The sequence below is a fragment of the Athene noctua genome, chromosome 1 (genome assembly GCF_965140245.1).
Source record: "Athene noctua chromosome 1, bAthNoc1.hap1.1, whole genome shotgun sequence".
Lineage (NCBI taxonomy): Eukaryota > Metazoa > Chordata > Aves > Strigiformes > Strigidae > Athene > Athene noctua.
This window is the reverse complement of record NC_134037.1, coordinates 200,306,312-200,327,976: the sequence shown is the minus strand read 5'-3', so window position 1 is coordinate 200,327,976 and position 21,665 is coordinate 200,306,312. Positions and strand designations below refer to the sequence as shown.

Here is a 21,665-nt window from a genome sequence, read left to right as displayed (position 1 = left end):
TTTTGCTAAAGAAAGATCAGGAGACAGGAAGATGAAAGAAATCTAGTTTAAAAAAAAAAAAAAAACCACTGAGAAAATGAATTATAAAAAAAGCAGCAACAGAAGGAATAATAGTGCTTTGTTTATTCTTTCCCTTTGAGCTTTGTGGACATATAATAGATTTCCACTTCTTGGTCCTACTTTCTTTTTCCTCCTCCCCTGCCCTCTGTCTTGCTTCATTTTTTTCTGTGACCATTAGCACTGTGGGAATCTACCACCCACAGTGTCCATTCATTGCCTCTCCAAAGAGGCCCGAGAATGCAGCCACCCTGCACAGGCTAACCTGGACTCAAAGGGCAGCACAATGTTGTAGCCTGAAGCCAGTTACTATTTGTATGGCAACATGACATTGCAGGAAAAGAGTTCAGTCATGCTCAATTTTGCTTCTGGTATTGCAAAAGCAGCACATCAGTGATGAAGCTGTGCACACTGGATGGAACTAATTCTATTAAGTTGTTCCATAGGAACTTTTTTAAGAGTGTTGCATGTAGAAGAATAAGCTTTTTTGACAAGAAGTTGATTCATATGAGGCTTCATGGAGCATTTATTTTAAGAGTTCAAGTCACCTTTTTCTGTGAGAAAACTGAGAGAAGGAAGTCTTTACAAAATTCCCTGTAGAATTTCTTTCCCATTTCTTCCTCCAGGCGTTTTTCTTCCTCAGCCTGGAAGAAACAATCTGCAAGGGTAGCATGAAATGTGCAGAAAGGCCAATTCCTTCTCTCTCTCAGCCCGTCTGTGTCCCCTGTGACTATCTTCAGTAGTTTAATTAAGAAGAACAACTCCTCTGTTGGATAAATGCTTTCCATTTTAAAGGTCCATGGACCCTAACCTTTCACTCTTAGTTTCCAGTTAGATGACAGGCAATTTCTTTTTCCAAATATGCTGTTTTCCAGATACACAGCAAATGCTCCTAAAATGTCATGTTGAAGACTGGTGAATAACTGATTGAGGCTTGTTGTAATTTGAAGGTGTATGAGGCAATACTCATGCTTCCTTGAACTCAATCCAGCTTGTTTTCTTCCATCATAGATTCTACTGAGACCACCAGAACACTCCTGCTTAGGGCAGGCAGTTATCTTTCTTCATCACTAATGACAACAACTGAGTTCCTAGTGTCACGACACTGTTATTTATTTTCCCTGATGGGGCTTCATCATGCTTTTAACCAACTCCGGATAAAAACATCTGCTAGACAAATTCCTCTGGAAAATTCCTTATACAGCAAGCATAGAGATAAGAGATAAGTTTAAAGCTACTTTGCATACTTCTGCTTAAGAAAAAGCAGCAGTACAGAAGTTAATCTTTTTTTTTTTAGTGAAGTCAGACAATTGAGAGTAGCATTCAAATGATAATTCTTTTTTTTTTAATGTGTTCCTTGAGATTTTAGGTTTCCTAATTCTGCTTTCTGCAAGTCATCACATTTTTTTCTCCAGCCCAGTCTTGCTGTTACAACTACGTCATCTTTATGGCAGTTATATAGCATAAGTATTACAAATTATCTATTGTTGTAGGCAAAATCAGAAGTACCCATTTCTACTGCTGTCCCCTAGCACAGACATACTGCAAAGAAGCCCGTAGGATATCTGCAGCTCCAGCTGAGGATGCTGGAGCTAGGGTGTTATGGGAGCGAGTGTATATAACAGGAAAATGAAATAAGTGATTGCACAAGTCTGAATTTGTGAATTCAAATAGATACACCGACTTGTGAAGGCAAGCATTGTTGCCATCATTCAAGCAAGCCTGGGAACCCCCCTATGTAATAATATACTTTAACACTGAAGTTCAGTTTCTTTCAGTTCAGTACCTCCTCTTTCTTTTTTTTTTTTTTTTTTTTTTTTAACTCGGATGTCAGCTCCCTGTTTCTTAACTACAACTTTCTTTCCATCTACCTGCTGACAGCTAGACATGTAGTAGAACAGGAAGGATGGAGGGAACCATTCTTCCCATTATTTAAGTAGAAAACTAAGTCCCAGAAATGTTTCTGCAGTCTGGTTCTGTAATTTTAGAATATGCTGCACTTAGAGAAGATATTTAGCTTTGCTATTTTTGAGAAATGGAAGAAAATTATGTTACGTCCCTCCATACCCCTTCTGTCTGCTTACATTTATCAAGTAAAGAATGACAAATATGCTAACTCATTTTGTTGTAACAAGATAAGTGGTAATGGTGCTGTTCTCTCGTCCAGGCAACCCACATTTATTTGATATTCAGCCACCCTAGAAAGTTCATTTTGCTGCCGGCTGTTCACCAAGGATCTGTTACAGAGATAACAGGCTTGGGAGCTCTCAGCAGTATCCGCTCTTTTGCAAATGTGCAACCAAGTGAAGAATGTTCTTGTTTTCTGCATTGCTAGCCAGGAGCATGTTCCACGCACTGTTTGTGGTACCTCCTGCTTTCTGTGGTAGGTGTTGCCGTGTCCTAAAGAAAGGGAGCAGTCGAATTCCAGGAGAAAAAAACTTCAGTGCAAGGAAGGATTTTAGTGAAACAAGGCATGTTTCATGGAAAGGCTATACTCTCAATGATATCAGATAGCAAAGTGGTACCAAAACTGCCTTTCATATTCCATTGATGCTCCTCTGCTTTTGACAGGCAATCTGATGCAGCAGGCTGTGCTACCACAGTAATGTGTGCAGGCTCCAGCTGTGCTGGGGAGACAGCTGGAACAGCCCTGCAGATCCTCATGGCCTGCAGTGCTGTCAATCCAACCCACAGCCTTATCAGATCTCCCCAGCAAAGCAGAGCTGGGCAAGCCTCCCTGAGGTGGAGGAGTCTCAGAACGTGGGCGCCTTGAGTCTGTATGGAGGCATGGAAAAGAAAGTTCACTGACTTTTCTATTACTACTGTTTTCCTGAAGGTGTGTGCTACTTTTAATTTGAAGGAAAGGAAGCCACGTTTCAACCATATTTAATAAATTTCATGGGAAAATATCTGAAAAACATTGTTTTCCTACTTGGAAAGAAAATACTAATTTGAGTGATCTATTGTTTTGATACTGAAGTTTTCTACACTTTCTGTTTACATAGAAAGTATATTGCATTCATGTAACTTTTTCTGACCTGACTGTATACAGCTAAAACATGTAGTCAAAGTTGGGAAAAACCTTCTTTGTAATCAAGTTTACATTTTTGTTTGAATATCAAAAAAATCAAAATTAGCACCAGTATATCTAATCTTAAAAAGCCTGGTTAAAGGCTTTTATGTGTTTCGATACTGTTGTTGCTGTCTTCTACTACACACAGTTAAGTTTTGCTATTTTTGAGCCCAAGGATTACAAAAAAACAGTAGAAGAAAGCATATAAATGCATTTTTAGGCACTGTATTGAACCTTCAGTTTAAGAATTACTGGAAGAAGCATAATGTGTTGTTAAAAACCAGCATACTGAAAATGTTTGGTACTGCTGAGCTTGATCAGTTCCTCAGATGCTCCAGCTTGCAGCTAGAATTATTTAGGTAGGATGCACATCTGCCTTGCAGCAAGTGCAAAGTACATGCATGTCCAGAGCTCTGGGACTGAACCATGCCACAAAATACATGCCACAGGTACTATGTTATGGAAACAGAGCTTTTTTAGGATGAAACAAAGTGACTGATATACTAACACAGTTTCAGCACTGCAAATTAGAAATAATTAATACTTTTGGAGGTACTGTGGAAATATAGGCAAGGAGGACGCTTTTATCAAAACTGGACCATGATGTCCAGACTGCAAATGTAGGGCGAGGTATACTGGGATGGTGGAAGTCAGTAACACTTCATCTCACGGATTCTTCACCTCCTGTGGCGTGTCAAGCACTCTTTGCCCAGTTTTTGAAAGCTGTCCAAGCAGCACCCTTACTCAGCTCTTGAGAAGTCCCGGCATCAGAATGCAGATGGTATGAAAAACACTGCCAATGTCTTTCCTAGACAATTTTATTAGTATGTTCTACACTTGAAGGAACGAATAGTTCTGGTGTTAGAAGCCAAGGAAGTTTTATTATGGGAAAGGAGAAAATTCTGCATGTTTTCACAGCTAGCTCTCCAAAAAGAATAAATTCCTCTGCAATTTCAGTTTTCACTGGAGTTGCTTTCCAAAAAGGAAAATAGAGAAATTATTTTTAAAAAAAAAAAAAAAGTACCTGTATTAATATGGAGAATAAATTAGCATAGTTCATATAATCTCTCTCAAAACCAAAACCGTAATCAAAACCATGTAATATCTAAGCATGTACCTGAATATTATTATGGCATTTAATATTTACAAGTAAGCTTATTTTTACGAAGTAATGGACAGTGTTGCACTGTGCTGTCTCAGTTACATCCTTTTAGTCGCCTAGCTAAGTGTAAGGGTCTGTTTAAGCAATCTTTAGCCAGGTCTGCAATCCAGCCATCTGCAGATTACATGTGTACATTTTGCTGACAGGAGCTTCTATTATAGATAAAGCCAGAAAGGCAAAGCCCGTGCTGTTCCCTCTGCTGTTTGTGGGATTTTTTTACATAGAAGTTCTTCACTGGCAGCAGTGTAATTTGACAATGTGATTGCAATAGCAACCTTTCCTGGCTGAGCTATCCAAATGATAAATTACATTTCATCACGTCCATCAATGTACGAGATAGCTGTGCTTCTAGATTTGATACCTGCTTGTATGCATTGGTTCTTTAGAGGTCCGTAACTGCCCACACCATTCAGGCAGGCTGATGTCTAACCCAACACAGAATTCAACGTGAGAGAAACCTCTCTGGCAAGAAACAGTATGGGTCAGAATCAATTTTAGCTCTCCTTACCAAAAAAAAAAAAAAAAAAAACACACCACCCTGCAGAGCCAAACAAACTGCACCAGTTTGAGCCTCCACCCAGAAATCTGGCAATCTAAATTGCGCTCTCTTATTGAGCAGTACTTCCCTCCACAGGAACAATGAATCAAACGAAAGGGCCTAAATAAATAAATCTTTACACTTTCCTGTTCTTTTCCCTCCCCTTAATCGTACGTCATTTTGGAAAACCTAAGTAATCCACAGCAGGAGGCAAAACTGCCATCATACTGGAGTACGGTCGCAGCGTCACACAGTCCTCCAAGGAGCTGGGGGTGATGCTGTGGCGGGTTGCCATTTCCCCCCCACACCCCGCAGGAGCAGGATGCCCAGGACTCCCAGGGCGTGGGTGCTGTCTGCAGCCGAACCTGCTCCGGCCTTAATCCCCTCGCGTTCTGCCACGCTGAGCTCCACTGCTGGTTTTGCCATTAGTCGCTGCTGGTGCTGCTTAGCTGTGATTGCCGTGCTGGCAGCCAGCTTCCTGACTACTCCCTTCTCTGGTCCCTCCATCTACCGCACAGCCATCCCTGCGGCGTTTCTGGTCCTTTACAGAAAGTGCAGCGGTGCAGGGATCCACGCAGAGCCTCAGCCACGCAGAACAAGCTTACTGAATTAAGTCTTCTTTCTTTCCTAAAGGAAAAAGAGAAAGAAAAAGGTAATCTGCTTGGAATTTTTTCCCCACTTCTCCACTTCTCAGGACCAGAGCAGTTTATTAGGACTACCATTGACCCCAAGGAAGTTACCTGAGTTTTTACGAACATGTTTGTGCATACCATTTTCTACATTTTTTATAATAACTTAGTTGTTATTATAAAGGCCTAAGGTGGTAGAAAACAAATGTTCAATTAAGCCTGATAAAGCCTGGTCCATTGTTTTCTTCCCTCACTAGCAGATGGCAACAGATGATGTTTCTTCTCTAGGCTGTGGAGAAGACTCATAGTCCACGGGAGTTTTTGGGAAAGGGCTGCTCTTCAGACCATCTGCTTTCACAGGACAAACTGCATGAGTTTGTCCAAGCTCCTGTTGTTTCATGGGGAATTTTGAGTTCTGAAATGCCTGGTTAACACTTCCATGAGGGGAGTTTCTTAAGTTACTGGTTTTTCTGTTCTCATGCCACACTCTCAGCATTACGCAAGGTCCAGAGATGAGGAATTGCCACTGAACAGATCAAGTTTCTTGCCTGAAAGGAAGTTCTGAAATTACCACAGAAGGCCTGCTGGTACAGGATTTCTGGTACCATTTCCCAGAGCATCAAATAGTCCAGATAAACTTCAGATAAATACTGTCCATTTTGAGTACTTATCTTTAACTCCAGATCTTTTGAAGTTTGCCCCTTACATATTTCAAATCTGTGTCCTTTAAACAGATCTTCTTCTAAATGAGATAATTGAAATGTTTTTCTGTCTTCTTGAAGAACCCGTGTGTTCATTTATGATCCCCAGAGGGAAGGCTGAATTAACCCTGCTGTCATTTGCTGAAGTGTTACCAAATGACATTATTTATTCTAGATTTAGCCATAAGTCCCAATTTCCAGGGGCAGTATGTCCTAGAATAGTGCAAAAAGGATGGTTTTCTTTCCTTATCATCTTTGAGGCATGGATAACATAGACAGTCACATCTTTTCTTTAGGATCTCAGAGTACAATCACTATTGACAAGAAGTTAGCAGACTGAAATAATGTAATGTATTTATTTAAATGTCTTTTTCGAAGGTGTAAAGAGCAGATAGCAGATCAAAAATCTCCTTTTCACCAAAAAGTTTTACTTCTATATCAGTGGAGGTTTTCTAGCCCATCATTACCTACAGCATTCTTGTCCCCACTGCCACCAACCACCCCACCCTTCTGGTACGTACACAGCAGTTGCCTCCAATGCTTTGAAACAGAGAGGTCCCTCCGTCTTTTCTCTGATTTCCTTCCTTCAAACTCTCCCTTCACATTTCAGTGATGTAAAACAGCCCAGATAAGAAATAGATGTCTCTTCCCAGGAGGAGATGGGGCGGATGTACAATACAGAAGAACAATTCCTTTTTTCCTACTGCCTTCCTGGGATGGGGGCGGTGGGGGCAGGGGGGAAGGGAGAAGTAAGTTAACCTCCCTTTTGCCAGCTATGCCAGCTACTCCTAGCAAAATAGACATAACAAAGCATGTCAGCACTGTACTGCTCTCCCCTTGAAGCATAGTATTATTAAAAAAAGATGAGATAGGAAACAGGAATGGCTAGTAACTTGTATCTTTGGTCAAAATACAAGTCTCATCAGTTGTTTGTGTAATGTAACATTGCTCTTAGCATCTGGTATAAACTGCTGTCTTCAGTCGTGTGGGTCATGTTTTCGGTCATGTTTCTAGAAAAAGATGACAGGAGAGGGTTAGACTATTACCACCATGGGGTAATAGTCACATTTGTTGTGGTTTTGTACAGAGACTAGCATGCTGGGGTTTGGGTCTATAGGAGTTAAATAAGTAAATTTGTGTAGACCGTGAGGGTTTCTACTATTGTGAGATTTTGAGAGTAGCTTTTTACATTATATTTACATTATTGATGTGGCTTCATGAGGAAAACACAAGAACTAGCATTTTCTTAGTTGCCTAAAGATAATAAAAACCAGCAGAAGCAGAAAAAAAAATCTCATTTGCCATGGCATCCTAGCTCACAAAGTAGCAGGAATTCATAGCCAAGAACATCACACTTCATGATGTGATGGAGTTCTCCAGTATGCAACAAGAGGCTCCATTTCCATGATTAAGGGGTACAGGTGAATTTAGTGGGATAACTGAGTTCAGGCCTACTGGCTCTTTGCACTGGGAGATAGTTTTTGGGGGATAAGTAAGAAGAAGCAGGGCATCAGAAAGTCACAAGAATTTCTGGGAAATTTTATACTACAGATACCCTTTATCTTTCTCAATAAATAGGAGAAGGGAAATCCATGAGGGGGCTTTATTATTACCATAAAAGGTCTTCAGGGATTGTTTTTGCAATGCCTGTGTTTTTAGTACCTTGCCTACCTGCATCAGTGGTGACCTAAACCCCAAAATCTGGCTCAACTGAAGCACAGGAACACCAATAGGAAGAAGCCCTCTTCTAAGCTACTAAAGCCAGTGTTCTGCATAACAGTGGACAGCAGGAATCACTAATGCCACAAAATAAGGGTTAATGTTAGTGTGACTATAATCTACTTCAGGGAATTCTCTGGTGACCTAGGTGTTGTACAGAGAGAAGGAAGGAGCACGTGTATATATAAGGAAGGTAATGGGCAGCAGTCAAAAAAGTCTGAGGAAATTGAAATATTATCCTTGAGTTATCAGAAATAAGAACTGCAGAATAAATATTCTGAATGGACTGTGTGAACAGTTGACACCATGAAACCTGGGAGCTGTGGAGAAGTGGTCCAACTGTGCTAAAAGATTGTACTTCAGCAGCAAAATTGAAATTGAAACAAAGCGAGCGGCTGATCTGGGATCTTCTGCTACTGAGAAGCAGTTGCCTGAGTGGAACTCAGTTCATCAGAAGAAATAGAAAAGTGAGGAAAAAAAGGCAGAAGAAAAACTATTATACTTCACAGCTGGGAAACGAATTACACTTGACTGTGTGTAAGTACACACTAAGGAAATAAAGAGTATGAGGTTTGGCGTAAATGCCTCCAAGACTTGTTTTAGCATCTTTCCAATTCAGTTAAACAGGTTCCAGGATCTGACAGTTAGGGAAACCCTCTTCTTACCACTCAGGATTCAAAAGGAAAAAGATTACAAACTAAGAAATATAAACAGAGAGTGGGAGTTTTCTGGGGACCATTGATCATCTCATTAGATGGAGAAATGAGGTGCTAGTTACACAGCTTGCAGGTGCTGAACAATCAGTGCTCAGCCCCTCAAATGTGGGCTTAGTGAGATGCTTCTGTGAACAACAGCTGTTGCTGACTAAGTGTGATAGGACTCAAAACCTCATTACTGATCCAGCATGTGTCAGTACTGTTACCTTTTCATGAAAAACACCTGCCTTTCAAAAATCAACTGGAATAATTTATTAGAGGCTGGAAAAAAGGAACACACAAGGAAAGATAGAGTGAAAAGGCAGCAGTGAAGCTATTTTATCATGCTTTCAGCAGTTCAAGCATTGAGTGTCTTTTATAATAGTAAATGGCAAAAGAGTATTCTGCTAGGGAAGGGGATATGCAGTGGAGTTCTTCCAGAAACTTACTGCATTTGAGATCTGTCCTGCTCAGATACATACAGCATACATACTGGCTTTTCCATGATCAGGGAAAGGAAAGACAAGACAAGAAAAACATGTGATTTTTCTGTTACCTTCTGAAAATGAAGCTGTGGGTTTGTGTGGGAGAGCAAAGGACCCCCGAAGAAGAGTCTTGACAGTGGTTGAGCCATACCTATGGTAATCAATTCACTACTCCTGATTCCTTAGTCTGCACGCAAAGAACTGTTTTCTTCTACGAGGTTTTGCTGTTTCACAGTCTTGCATCTTGTGTCAGGTAAAAGCCACTGGGTGTTTGTGTTTCGAAGCTTAGGGAGACCTGAACACTGCCCTAATAAGGTGGTACCTGCCCGAGACTTGAGCAGTCTCATTACTGGTCTCTAATCTGAAGATCTGTTCCAAGGAGAGGCGTGAGATATGATATGTAAAGTTTCAGGGAGGCAAGCAAGGAGATAGAGCTTGTATTTTTTTTTTGAAGCAATACTGTGAGCCTTTAACATGAACACTGCAGCCCCAGTTTATTTCCACACCATTTCTGATAAAGTATTTCCGAGATCCATTCTTGGGCTTTGGACATTCTGTCTCTAAATCAGAATTTTGAGCAGCCATCACCTATGAGGATTTTCACGGAAAGCTGCTTATGGCAAAGCTGAATGCATACATCCAGTTTGCTGGTTGCCTCTGCTGGATTTCTAATTCCAAGTTATTCTTCCCGAGTGAGGTGGAGTGTACAGTTTATACAGGAAACATCTGAATAAAGCATCAGTTACCAGTTGCTAAGAACTAAGAGCTTGATGAGCGCTGTGGGGTCTGTTCTACCTCTTCTAAGAGTCAAGCCCATCTCATTTCTGATACAGTGAACTCCGGGTGTAGTCCTTATTTTATTCTTGTCTATTTTCTACTCCTTACTTCCCAGGCATGAACATTTCTGGATTTTTGCAGATCTATTTGCAAAAAGACAAGCATATAAGTAAAAAGGATGTGGAAAAGAAGCCAAATTACATCACTTAAGTCGCTTTAAAGAAGCTTGATATTTGGTTGTTTATAATCTCAATTTGTTAGTTGTTTGTACTGTGATAAGAGCATTTTTGGTGTGGAGACTGAGACACAAGACTTATTGCAGCAATGCAGTCAGTGTTTGTCTGTTGGTTAGGGAAATGTACTGGAAGTCAGGAAGGTCTTGGGTCCTAGACCAAGCTGAACCAATGACTCATCGTGTGACTCTGGGAAAGTGCATCTATCTCAGTTCTGCAGCATTGCAGAAATCAGCCCAGCTGCCAAACTGAACCAAATCAGGTTGTAAGTCGCAAGTCAGTGGTACATATGGGAAAGATGAGCCCTTGATTCTTATTCTGGGTAAATGTAAATTCTACATTGTCTTCTCCTGAGCCAGTGTTTCACAGTGTGGCTGTGGTAATATTCTTGTATAGTCAATTGGATATTTGGAAGGATATTGAACATCCCTGCCAAAAAAAACCCACCAACTTCCCACCCCTCCCATGAAATTTACGTAGAAGCCGTTATGAAGGATGAAAAAAATATCCAAAGAAAAAAATGGCTGTTACTTTTATTTTAGTATCCAGGAGAACTTCATTTGGCTATTCCAGGTTTCAGATTTTGGCATCTACAGTTACAAATACACAAAATAAGCATTATATTGATCTATAGATTTTGTCTCCTGAGTAGGTAAGTAACTAAAACAGGTTTTTGGTAGACATGGGAATTCAGGTAAGTTCTATGAGCAGGAATTATAATGCTTCTCCTGTTTGAATTTTTCAGGTGTTTCTTGTTGGGACATCTTATTTGCAAACTAAAATTTTTAAAAAAGGAGCTTTTGCAGGTCTCTTATGAGAAAATATATCAAGAAATTTTGCTAAACAGAAGTGTATGGGTGAGAAAGGAGTTTATTACTAATAAAAATAAATAACCTGCCTTGACCCCATCAGAAATAGCAAAACTTTCACAGAAGTCTGCGTATGTCAGATCCTCTAATATGCCTTCTTTATCTGGTATACCCACTATAACAATCTGCTTTATCCGAGGCTTTTACCAGTGGCAACACTGATAACTCAGAGCAGGGAGAAGAAGGCTCAGGGAGGAGGTTAGGTTTTGAAATCTAAACTGAAAAGTGAAGTGGATCGGTAAGAAAGCTGGTTCTCATGGGCTTTTTCTTGACTGAAATAGAAAGGAAATGGTGGGTGTTGCATCTGACCAAGCAGTTAGCAGTAAACACTTCCATCATCAAATGCAGTTCTTTTTCCAGTTTGCGAATCTCTTATCCATTTTTCTTACTTTTAAGGAAATACCAGTCCAGTCCCAAAGAGCAGTTCTGAAAAATTGCACAGCAAATTTCCACATTTAATATTTCCAGTACAGTCATTTGTCTAACAGCCAACTCTGAAAACTGAGCCAGGGCTGTAAGCATTATACTACGCTACACTTACCCATCAGCCTGTATGATAAAAGCAGTGTCAGTCAGTCTGTGCCATCACCGATAAACCTGTGCAAATCCATTCCTTTCAAATCATGCTCTCAGTGATAATTCCATGCTTCCAGTTCTTGCTATGTATTTCTAATTGCAATTCAAGAAATAATTCTCTGAGAAGAACTTAAACTCAAATCTCTTTCTTTCTCTGCTGTATTTGATTCTGCAAGCAGAGCAGGATTAAAAAAGGCAATTAAAAACTGTCACCAACCTCACCCCTCCCAAGGGAAAAAAAAAAAAAGCCTCCCAGGATCTCTGAATGCATAAGAACCAGGTCAGCAGGTTACAGCTGTAAACAGCCATTCTTCAGAGGAAAACCAATTCAGTTTACAAATGCAGTTCATACATAATCAAGCATTTTGAAGTAATTCCAGAAAACATAAAACTGGAATAAAATCTCAGTGGTTGTGCTTACATTTTGGGAAGCTCTGGCACCGTTGTACTGCACTGCACAAATATAGATAATACAGCCATGCAAACAGCTGTACGGCTGGTTTCTATCAGTCCCTTCCCCACAAGCAGGGCTAATGCAGTTGCATTGCTGCCGGTTCAAAAGCAAAAATCTTTCCTACATTGGCAGGTTGGTTTGTTCTTAGTGTAATAGGTGCAGATGAGTTTTCAGAAATACTGGATGCCTGTCTGAAGTATGATTTAGCAATTTTTAAGGTTTACCAATCGCTAAGAATAATATGTTCTTAAGTAAATTTCCTGAGTCTGCCAATTTACGTAGGTGAGTAAACTAGACAGGTCAAATAACTGGCGTGGTTTATAAATAGACTAAAAAAAATCTCCATATATAGAATAGCATCCAGACTTTCTATTGTTTGAAGCAAATGATATCATTATTTGGATGTCTTTCCAGAACTGAAAATGACTAGACTTCGGAAACTAAAAGTAGTTAAATTTAGAAATTGCTACTTTAATGAGTGGATGCTGTGTTTCATTATTATGCTACTAGTATGTGAACAAATGCCTTTCTGTTCTTATGGATGGGAAGGGGGATTTTATTCCAGTAATACAAGATATTGGACAAAAGCCAAATTCAGATTAAGGGCTGACAGTGTCTTTACCCTTATTCCTTTATGGAAAATATTTTTGATCCACTGTGCTAACTGCACTATGAGGTGATAACAGTCCACTAACTTGTGCCTTATAAGCCTGTACACTTGTGCAGATCAAATACAAAATACACAGTGGTTTGCCTAAAATAAAATAATAAAATAAAAATGAAAGGAGAAACAAACTGTGCCTTTCAGTGTAGTTTGTCATCACAGACTTCCTAACAAGTGATTACATCTACTTTGCCAAGTCAGAGTGCTTTCTTCATCACCAGTAACTAGAAAACGCTTCTTCTGACTCCTGTAATACTACTTTTTAAAACCACTTCTGTGGAGATACACTTAATTTCCAGGGATGGGGTGTTGGGAATAAGGGCTCATGTTAAGATGTGCCGGCACTCTTACTCCAAAGACCCCCATCCTTTTAGATGAGAAATGCCATGTTGGATGCCAGATGAGAGTCTGTTGTATCACAAGAGAAGGTAATAGACTAAAATAATACGCATCTCTAAAAGCATGCATTTACAAAGATGGAATCGAGTTTTACAAGATATCAAAACAAATTTTAATTTACTAACCCAGATTTTCCTTCAGCTACTTCTGCATCTTCCACCTTTCTCTCAGATTTAGCTAAAAATTTCTATTGAACAAAGAGTCAGTTGATACGAAGTCACCTAAATTTAGGCATCCATATATTCACGTGTCTGAGTTCTCATTATAATCAGGGAAGCCTTATGCTAATAGTAATAATTAATGTATGTACCTTTGCTTACCTTTATTAATATGTTTCCACCTTCAAACTCTTACTAGGCTCGTATCTGTGGGGTTTTTTTTCGGCAAGCAAACCTGATTCTGAAGTTGGTAAAACTGAAACTAAGAGTGCTCATGAGCAACACTTTTTATTGTCCTTCTGTAATCACTGTGGGCCATAGGTGTCAGTTGACGACCATAACATTTTCCTCTTTGTATGATGTAAGAGATATTTTCAGCCATGGCTGCACACTCTTCAGAGAGCTTGAAGAGTTTGTTTGCCTGCAGCATCACCTCTCTCTTGCTAGTGCACGTTCAGCTAGTGCACTTAGTTGATGATGAAGAGAAAAAAAACTGATTCCTTTAGGTGACCAAGTCACCTGTCTTAAATAGAGAAGTGCCAGAAGACATTGTCCTTCCTCCTCTGGATGCAATTTTGTTCTAGGAAAAGCTCTCTGCATCTTAACCCTCCATCATTAGCTCCTGAGAGCTGGAGCACATTCATGCAGAGTCCCACGGCTACTTTTTAGGATTCCCTTTCCCATGGCATTATAGATTCTTCAAAAATAAGCAGGAGTGATAAATTTTTCTATAGTGGTGACTTTTTTATTGTTTGACATTTTAAAATGTTTTAACTGGATTTTCCCGTCTTATATTTTATTCCGTTTCTTAGGAAACATATAATCATCTCTGTGAGGGTAAAGAAGGCAAAATGGAGCTGAATCCAACTTCATTACCTGTAAAATATGTGACCCCCATTCACTGACTTCTTGACAGAAAGTTATGTCATGGCATACACTGCTTGCTTGGAACGTACTGTTTGCAAGCAACCTCATGTTTAGCAAGTGGGAAGACCCCTGGACAGTTATTCACGTATCTGTACTGTATATTTAGGCAGCTTTTAAGATTTACTCTCTGACTGAGACTCTTAAAGACCTTACTTTTTCTTTTTAATGCCTACTATATCACAGCAACTCCTTCTGGATTCCATCTGGATTGCTGGGTAAATATGTGCTTGGAAATGCTTTTATGAAAATGTGAAATGTAAGTTCACACTGTATCATGTCTGGCTTCTGCAGTTGTTACAAGGCAGTGTCTCAAGACTGCAACAAGAGAACTTTTTAATTTGAAGAGGGGATGGTAAATAGTACCTCAAATAAAGTGACATGTGGAGCTGTGAAGTTTCACTTTGAAATGAAACTATGCAGCCTTCAAATCAAGGCCATGTGCCAGAAAGTTCATATAATCAAGAACCACAAGCCAGCCCATAAGAGGAAAGTCTTTTATAGCTTCACTTGTGAGAGGTGCAGAATTCATGTTTCCCATTGCTGTATTCAACATACTTGCTGAGGCACACTTGAGAAGACAAGTTTCCTTCTGTTGGGGTCTTCTCAGCATCAGAGACTTTGTATTCTCTTGCCCTTCCTTTCCTCACCTCAAACATGGAGCACAGGCATCCCAGTCCCTGGGAGCACTGCTGCCTTTGGACACTCCTCTGTTGACATTCCCATGCCCACCAGGACTCAGAACCAAAGCAAGCTGCTTGCTTGCTTGGCAACTTGCCTCCCAGTTTTCTCTATACACTCCATCGTAAGAGGGAGGTGGCATGTGAAACTCAGCACCAACCGATAATTCATAAATGAATGCCACAAGCATTCTCACTGCATTGCGGAGACTGCATTAGACAGTTGTTAGGAGACCAGCTTTCTTAGTACAGCTTACATCTTTTTGTGTTCCTCCTGGGACCAGTTTCCTCCTCCAGGTTTTTTTTCATTGAAGGATGTGTAAATACATGGCTCCCCCTCCTTTTGGTGGGAAGTCTAAACATTCATATGATATTGGGGTCACTGAATTATTCCAGTTGCCATGCATCCAGTCTAGAAAAGGTTCTGGCTCCCATTCAAATATGAAAGAAAGAATTATTTCTTAGCAAAATAATTCTCAGAACAGTTGGAGAGAGGATCCACACCCACATCTTTTCCTTCCTCTCTGAATGCGCCAATTTATCTTTCCCTTTCCCTCGCCAATTAAGGTCTTCACAGTGGTCTTACTGTCTGGTGCACTAGTAGCTACTGGATTGCGAGCAGGCAGTTTCAGACGGCTGATTCCTTCTTTGGCATTGTAACTCTAGGGCAGAGAGTTTTCCAGACCAAGCCTGATGCTGGGCAATCCAGGCATCCCTCTGTGACAGCGTTCTCTATACTCGTTTTGAATGGTTGTTTATAGATGTTTCTAGAGAAATAAGTTTGGCATCCAGGCAACAAATGTTTTCGGCTCTTTAAGAAGTAAAATGCTGGTTTTGAGCAAATACAACTGTACAGTCACATTTGAAACCAATGAAGTTCCTATCTGTCTGGTTCATCAACAGCAGGAGTGCCCTGTCATACTCCTACTTTATTTTTTTCTCCTTTCTTCTAAAGGAAGCAAAAAATTAATGTTTCTAAGTCAGGACCTTATAAACTGAATTTGAAATTCATGTGAGTTTCATCAACTGGAGGTCAAACGTGGAAACAGAGGCCCATGCTGGAGGTATGGGCTGGGCTGGTCTCGCTGGCGGTGACACAGAGGGCTGCCTCACAGGCATCCAGGAACCCCCTCGGGACTTCCAGGCTGAAGTCTCACGTGAAGCATCCAAATGTGCTGCTCATTGCCACGCTGCAGAGACATACGGTATGTCAGCACCCCCAGATGTAGTTCAGCTTTTCAGCAAGCTCCCAGGCCTTCTAAAACATCTTTTGATGAAACTTAGCCAGCTCAGAGGAGCTGATGAGATTGATGGAGAGAACAGAAGGGAGCTTGTCAGGACAGAAGTTAATGCACAACTGCAACCTGTAAAACTTTATCAAAGAAAATGTCGGTGTGCAGAGTCTTTTGATTCCAGGTTGCAATATTTTCATTATAATTTCCGTAATTTTTTTGAGCTGTATGCAAGGAAATGGCTTATATTTCCTGGTCTTTCTGTACTTAAAGAACTGCACTTTGAGGTCTGTCCTCTGGTTGCTTTTATTCTTTATCAGAATACCAACCCATGAAGGTGCTTGAATGAACGTGCAGAGATAATGATTACACAAATGTGGCCAGGATTAGTAATAAATAAATCATTAATGTGTGGAAAAGTTTAGAGAGAACTGCATATATCTTTCTGGGGTTTTTAAGAGTTTGGTGGAAGGAAACTGTTTTTAAGTTTCCTTCTGTTGGCTGAAGATGTATAAGTACAGAAGTAATGTTGTTTGGGGACAAAAAAACCCATGAGAAAGCAAGAGGGCAAAAAATGATTATGTGTTGTGACACCCACATTTTATGTTTGCTATTTCACATACATAAAAATAAGAAGGTATTTAAACTAGGCAAATATACCAGCTTTACAAACACAGATGGCACGCACTTACATGTTTTCTCTAGTTTGTGTTCACAATCCTTGAACCATCAATCTTGTATTCATTCCAGCACAGTGACCCAACGATATTAAAAGGAGAGTTAGAAAAGTTCCTCTTCTCTTTTCCCATTTATTGCTTCCCTCATTCCCTTTCTTCATCCATTCCAACCTAGTTCACAGCTGGCTGGTTAAAGCTTTCCCAGGGGTAGGTAAGTGTTTGATTTTCTCTGTCAGAAAACTGCAATTAGGTCTCCCATTTCCTAAGAGACTGTGCTGACCACTGTGCTATTGTGTGCAATGAATGGGGCAGAGTAAAGCTGTTCCACTCGGTCTTCCTCTACCCCATCATCTTCTCCAGCTCTGTTTTAAAAATAAAGGAGCTGTAACCACATTTTCCAGTAGCTCAGCCTCCAGGAGCTAGACATACTCATATGGGCCTCTGTGGGGAAATCTAAGCTGGTAAATAAGAGGGCAGAGAGTGGATTGCAGATATTCATGTGTTCTGCACTGCTCTGTCCTGATCTCTGCAAGGGAAGTCTGCTCTAGAGATGCCTAGCTTTGAACACTGTGGACCTGAGCAAATCTGTGCCACTTGCCCACAGAGCTGGGGGTCTGTCTCCAGCCCTTCATGTGTGGTAGTTTCTGCCTGGTTTTCAGATCCCAGAGCAAGTCAGCTGGAGCTCCACATACTTGTATGTGTGACCAGAAGCAAAACTACCCTCATGCCAGCAGGAGGAGGAGATGGAAAGGATGTTTTGGTGCCTCCAGGATGAACTGGAAGCTTTGCAGAGGGGTCTTACTCTGCAAATCCAACTCTCCCCCTTTAGACTAGAGATGTCAAAATGTAACTTGTGATGTTTGCTGATTAAAGAACACACCTCTAAGAACTAAATACTACTTTAATTGGCAAAGTAACACACCACTGTTAGTAGTATTAATTCACAACTACATCACTACGAGAAACACTAAATTACAATTCTATTGCTTATTGTTAATATTAGTATTCATACAAAATTACTATAAAGAAATCTCAGAAATTGCACAAAAGGGCTGTTGAATTTCAGTTCTACTGCCTTTCCTCCTGCAAGTGGTATACAGGTGTTAGCCTATCCTTACTTACAAGTTTATCCCTTCTTCAGCCTCCCACAGCAAGTCTTTCAGGGACATGCCTGGTGGAGAGACCTGTGGGCTCTCCCAAGGGGGCTCCCAGTGGGCTTGTGCCCACAGGTCAGCATCACCACTGCCTGCAGACGCTCTTGCTCTTAGCATATCCTCACCGTCTTTGTTCTTCACCTAATTGGATGCCCTATTCCTCTTTTTTTCTTTTCCACATTTTTACCATCCTTGCTGCCTCTACTGCTCCCAAATGAACAACCTGTCTGTAGTTGCTTTTTTTCCTCATCAGTCCCAATTTTGTTATACTCAAAAGCTGGGGTTTCTGACACTATTACCTAGGCAATTTTGGCTCAATGTTACCATTACAGTTGGCTAAATGATACATCCTTGCCTCTGAAGGCTGCCTTCTGACCTTGTGGTTCATGTCAGTTACATTTCCTTTACATTACATATTTTTGGGCAAAATTATCATACTTTAGCCTTTAGACTCCCTAACCTAATTCTAATTAAGCAATACCTCACCTTATGCACAGAGAGCTTGCATACCAGTGCAATGGTACAACCCATTTTGTGTTTACACCATATTTGTGCTCTTAAATAGTTTTCTTCACACTCAATGTTCCCATTAGAGGCCATAGCTAGCTTTGAGGATGATATTTGGACATTTAGTGTAGGATTCATCTCACCTGAAACTGGACATCTGCACTGTAAATACATCTCAACCAGTTACCCTAGGCTACCTTTCTAATCCCATCACCTTTCTAGGATGAGATTTAGCTCAGATATCTGAAATAGGTCTGATGAGATTCTCTGAATGGTCTGTAATAGAAGCCAGATGTTGTACTTGTGTTGCAGAAATCTTAATTAGATTGTATAAACACCATTTCTAGACTCTGTCCAGATTTTGGACTTTTTAGAGGTTAGTGGAATTTGGGATCATCCAACACATGAGCAAGACCTGTAATTCAAGGTTTTCTCAGCAGACAACTTCAGAATTGGGAGCTATTGCCAGTCTTCCAGTTTGATTGCACAAATCATAGAATACCATTCCGCTGCAAACACACTTCTCACCATTTACCTGCATATTGAGCAATTCAGGAGATTCATCTCCTTGTCCTTAGGCTTCTACAGGGGTTGGATGCCTACATGTGAGCTAATCACCTCCATCCACCTTTACAGTTAAGGGAAAGTATTAGGCGCTTTCTGGGAGAGTTGCAGTTGATCAGTTTAAGTGGCAGTATCGGGCTGGGGTGAATTGTATCCTAGGACTGGCGGTTCTCCCCACTGTCCAAAAAGATAGTCCAGGCACCTGTCTCAGATCAAAACAACTACACTGGGTTGTCACCGTTGGTGTAATGTTCCCAGAAATCTGTTTTCCTGAGGACATAAATAGTTGTGATACTTTAAAATTACATTGTCCATCACTAAATTTTATACTGGGCTTTTTGCATTCTGTTTATTGACTGATATGCGTCATTTGATTTCCCTTCATCTCAGTTGTACGCTCATGTGTATAATTGGTTTTGACAAAGTTTTACAAGGATCCTTAACAGATTTATTTTTTGACATTAACAAACTTTTAAACCATGTTTTATACTGTAACTTCCCAGTAATGTCACATTAAACAACAGTGCAATGATCTGCCTTCAAGAAATTATAAACATTCATAGATAATAAAGTAGAAAATGCTACATATGACTAAAAGCTCTCAGAGTCATCCCACTAGCAGTCAAAAAGTGAAGAAGTGGAAATTAGGCAATAAGGAGAGGCCAGGTATAATACAGAAGAGATACGTTAGTCCTGGTCTCAAATGTTTTCCCATTATGTACCCTACCTTTGGAGAATCTTCCAGATTTTCCTCTTCATTATCTGAAGAATCTATGTGCATAAAAGGACATGAAATAAGAATATTTTTTTCAAAAAAGCTTCCTAAAATTGTGGAAGAAAACAATTGTGTCCCCACATTAGCGGCTGGTATTGTTACAGCATGCAAATTAAAATGTTGGATGGTGAATAGTACACAAACAATAGACCTTGAACTTCTTCCAGTTGAAATAACCATTAGCAGCCTCCTTTTTTTTTTTTTTAACAAGTGCACAAATATCTCACCATAGTTCTGATTCATACTCTATTTTCTCCTTAGCAACGGTTTACCAAATTTAGAGTCACTCTTCTAATTAACAAAGAAATAAACTTATTGTTCTCCTTGTTGTTTTCTCAGTAGGCGTAATTGAAAACTCACATGATAAAATTACTGTATCTGTCAGTCTGTTACTATTAGGCTAAGTTATACTGTTATTTGCAGCTCCAGCAGAAGAGATCTCTAGAAGTTCAGAATTGATTCTTAATAATGGCAGCATTACTTATCACACTGCTCTTTAATGAAGACTTGCATCCTGCAGAAGATTATGTACACACAGGCTATGCATCTGCATAGCATCCATAAAAATGAATAGAACTATTCTTAATTTCTGAAAAAGAATTGAGGAGGAAACTCTGAAATGAAGGAACCTGAGAAAGGGATGCACATTTCATTTGCAGATAGGTTAAAAAGAAAAAAAAACATGGAGATTGTGAGTTTGTGACCATCCAAATATTTGACTAAGAAACCCAAGGAAGCTGCTGGAGTTTATAAAACTGTCTTGGCTTGTTATTTCCTCTAAACAATAGCCTAAACATAAAGCAGAGTTCAGAACATGATGTAGAACACTGTTACCTCCATGAAATAATTTCCTGAATCAAAACACCTAACCTTTAAATAACTCAGGGCATGGTTTCAGTTCTCTGGACCATTTTACCAGTATGAAAAGCCTACTTTTTTCATTAAATGTGACAATTAAATATAAAGCTGAAACAGAAGTATTTTAATATATAAAAATAGTTAAGATACCGATATGAACCCTCTCATGACAAGCATAATAACTTGTTTTGGGAACTCTATATTACTGCTTGTCATAAGGTTGAGAACCTGTTGTATAAATGTGACCAGAGGAAGACTGAGGCAGTGCCTGGTACCTGCTCCATACCTTCTATTCGTTTGATGCCCGGGGAGGAATCCAAAGCCCGGAGCTGTGTTTTCAGGTTCTTGGTAGTGTAACGTCAGAAGTGGATACCTGAGAAATGTGACCCAACGACACCATGTGTTGAGCAGGGGATTGCTTAGAGCTACCTGAAGAATGCGAAGCATGGCAGTGTTGGTCCCTCTCTGGCTTTTAGCTCCTTGAGTCAGGGCTAGAGGCAGCTTAAATAGACATCACTGCCTATTTAAGCGACAGCATAGCAGTTCAGAGCACCCATCTTGGTTTGGGGGCTTGTTTATATCCCTGTCAACTCCCTTCCAAGAGATGATGTGCTCAAGATACGAAGGAGGCAGGAAGAGTGAAGGGACCCATTCCTTGACACAGCACAGTGAAGGATTCGTGGTTCTTCCAGCCAGGAGAGGAGCAAGAGACATGGAGCCTGACTGTACCTGACAGCTGGGGTGCCTTGAGGTTTTATCTAAGGAGCAGTGCATGTGAAAATTAGCAGCTGCCCTGAATGAGGGGCAGTGGCTCCGAGACATCCTTCCTGTAGCCACTAGACTTCAGTCCTTCTCTCTTTTTCTTTTGGCTCTATTAGTTATTCACTGTGGGACAAACCAGAAATAGCAACAAGAAATCCCATCCTCCTTTCCCAGATGACTTACTAGGCTACCGGGGCATTTTCAGGGGTTCGAAACCCTGGGCTTAGGTGGGCTGCAGGCTGGTCTTCACAGTATTCCTAATTATTAAGTTACAGTTATAAAAGTCACACCACAGCATGCATAGCATCTCTGCTGTTCAGGTTTCTGAATAAGAGTGACTGTG

General features: G+C 40.3%; 1 protein-coding gene across 1 annotated transcript in view; it reads left to right on the top strand.

The window, feature by feature from the left end:
• Window positions 1-21,665, top strand: part of COL4A2 (collagen type IV alpha 2 chain) — a 146,995-nt gene that overhangs the window by 19,490 nt on the left and 105,840 nt on the right. The gene's annotated exons all lie outside the window — the stretch shown is intronic.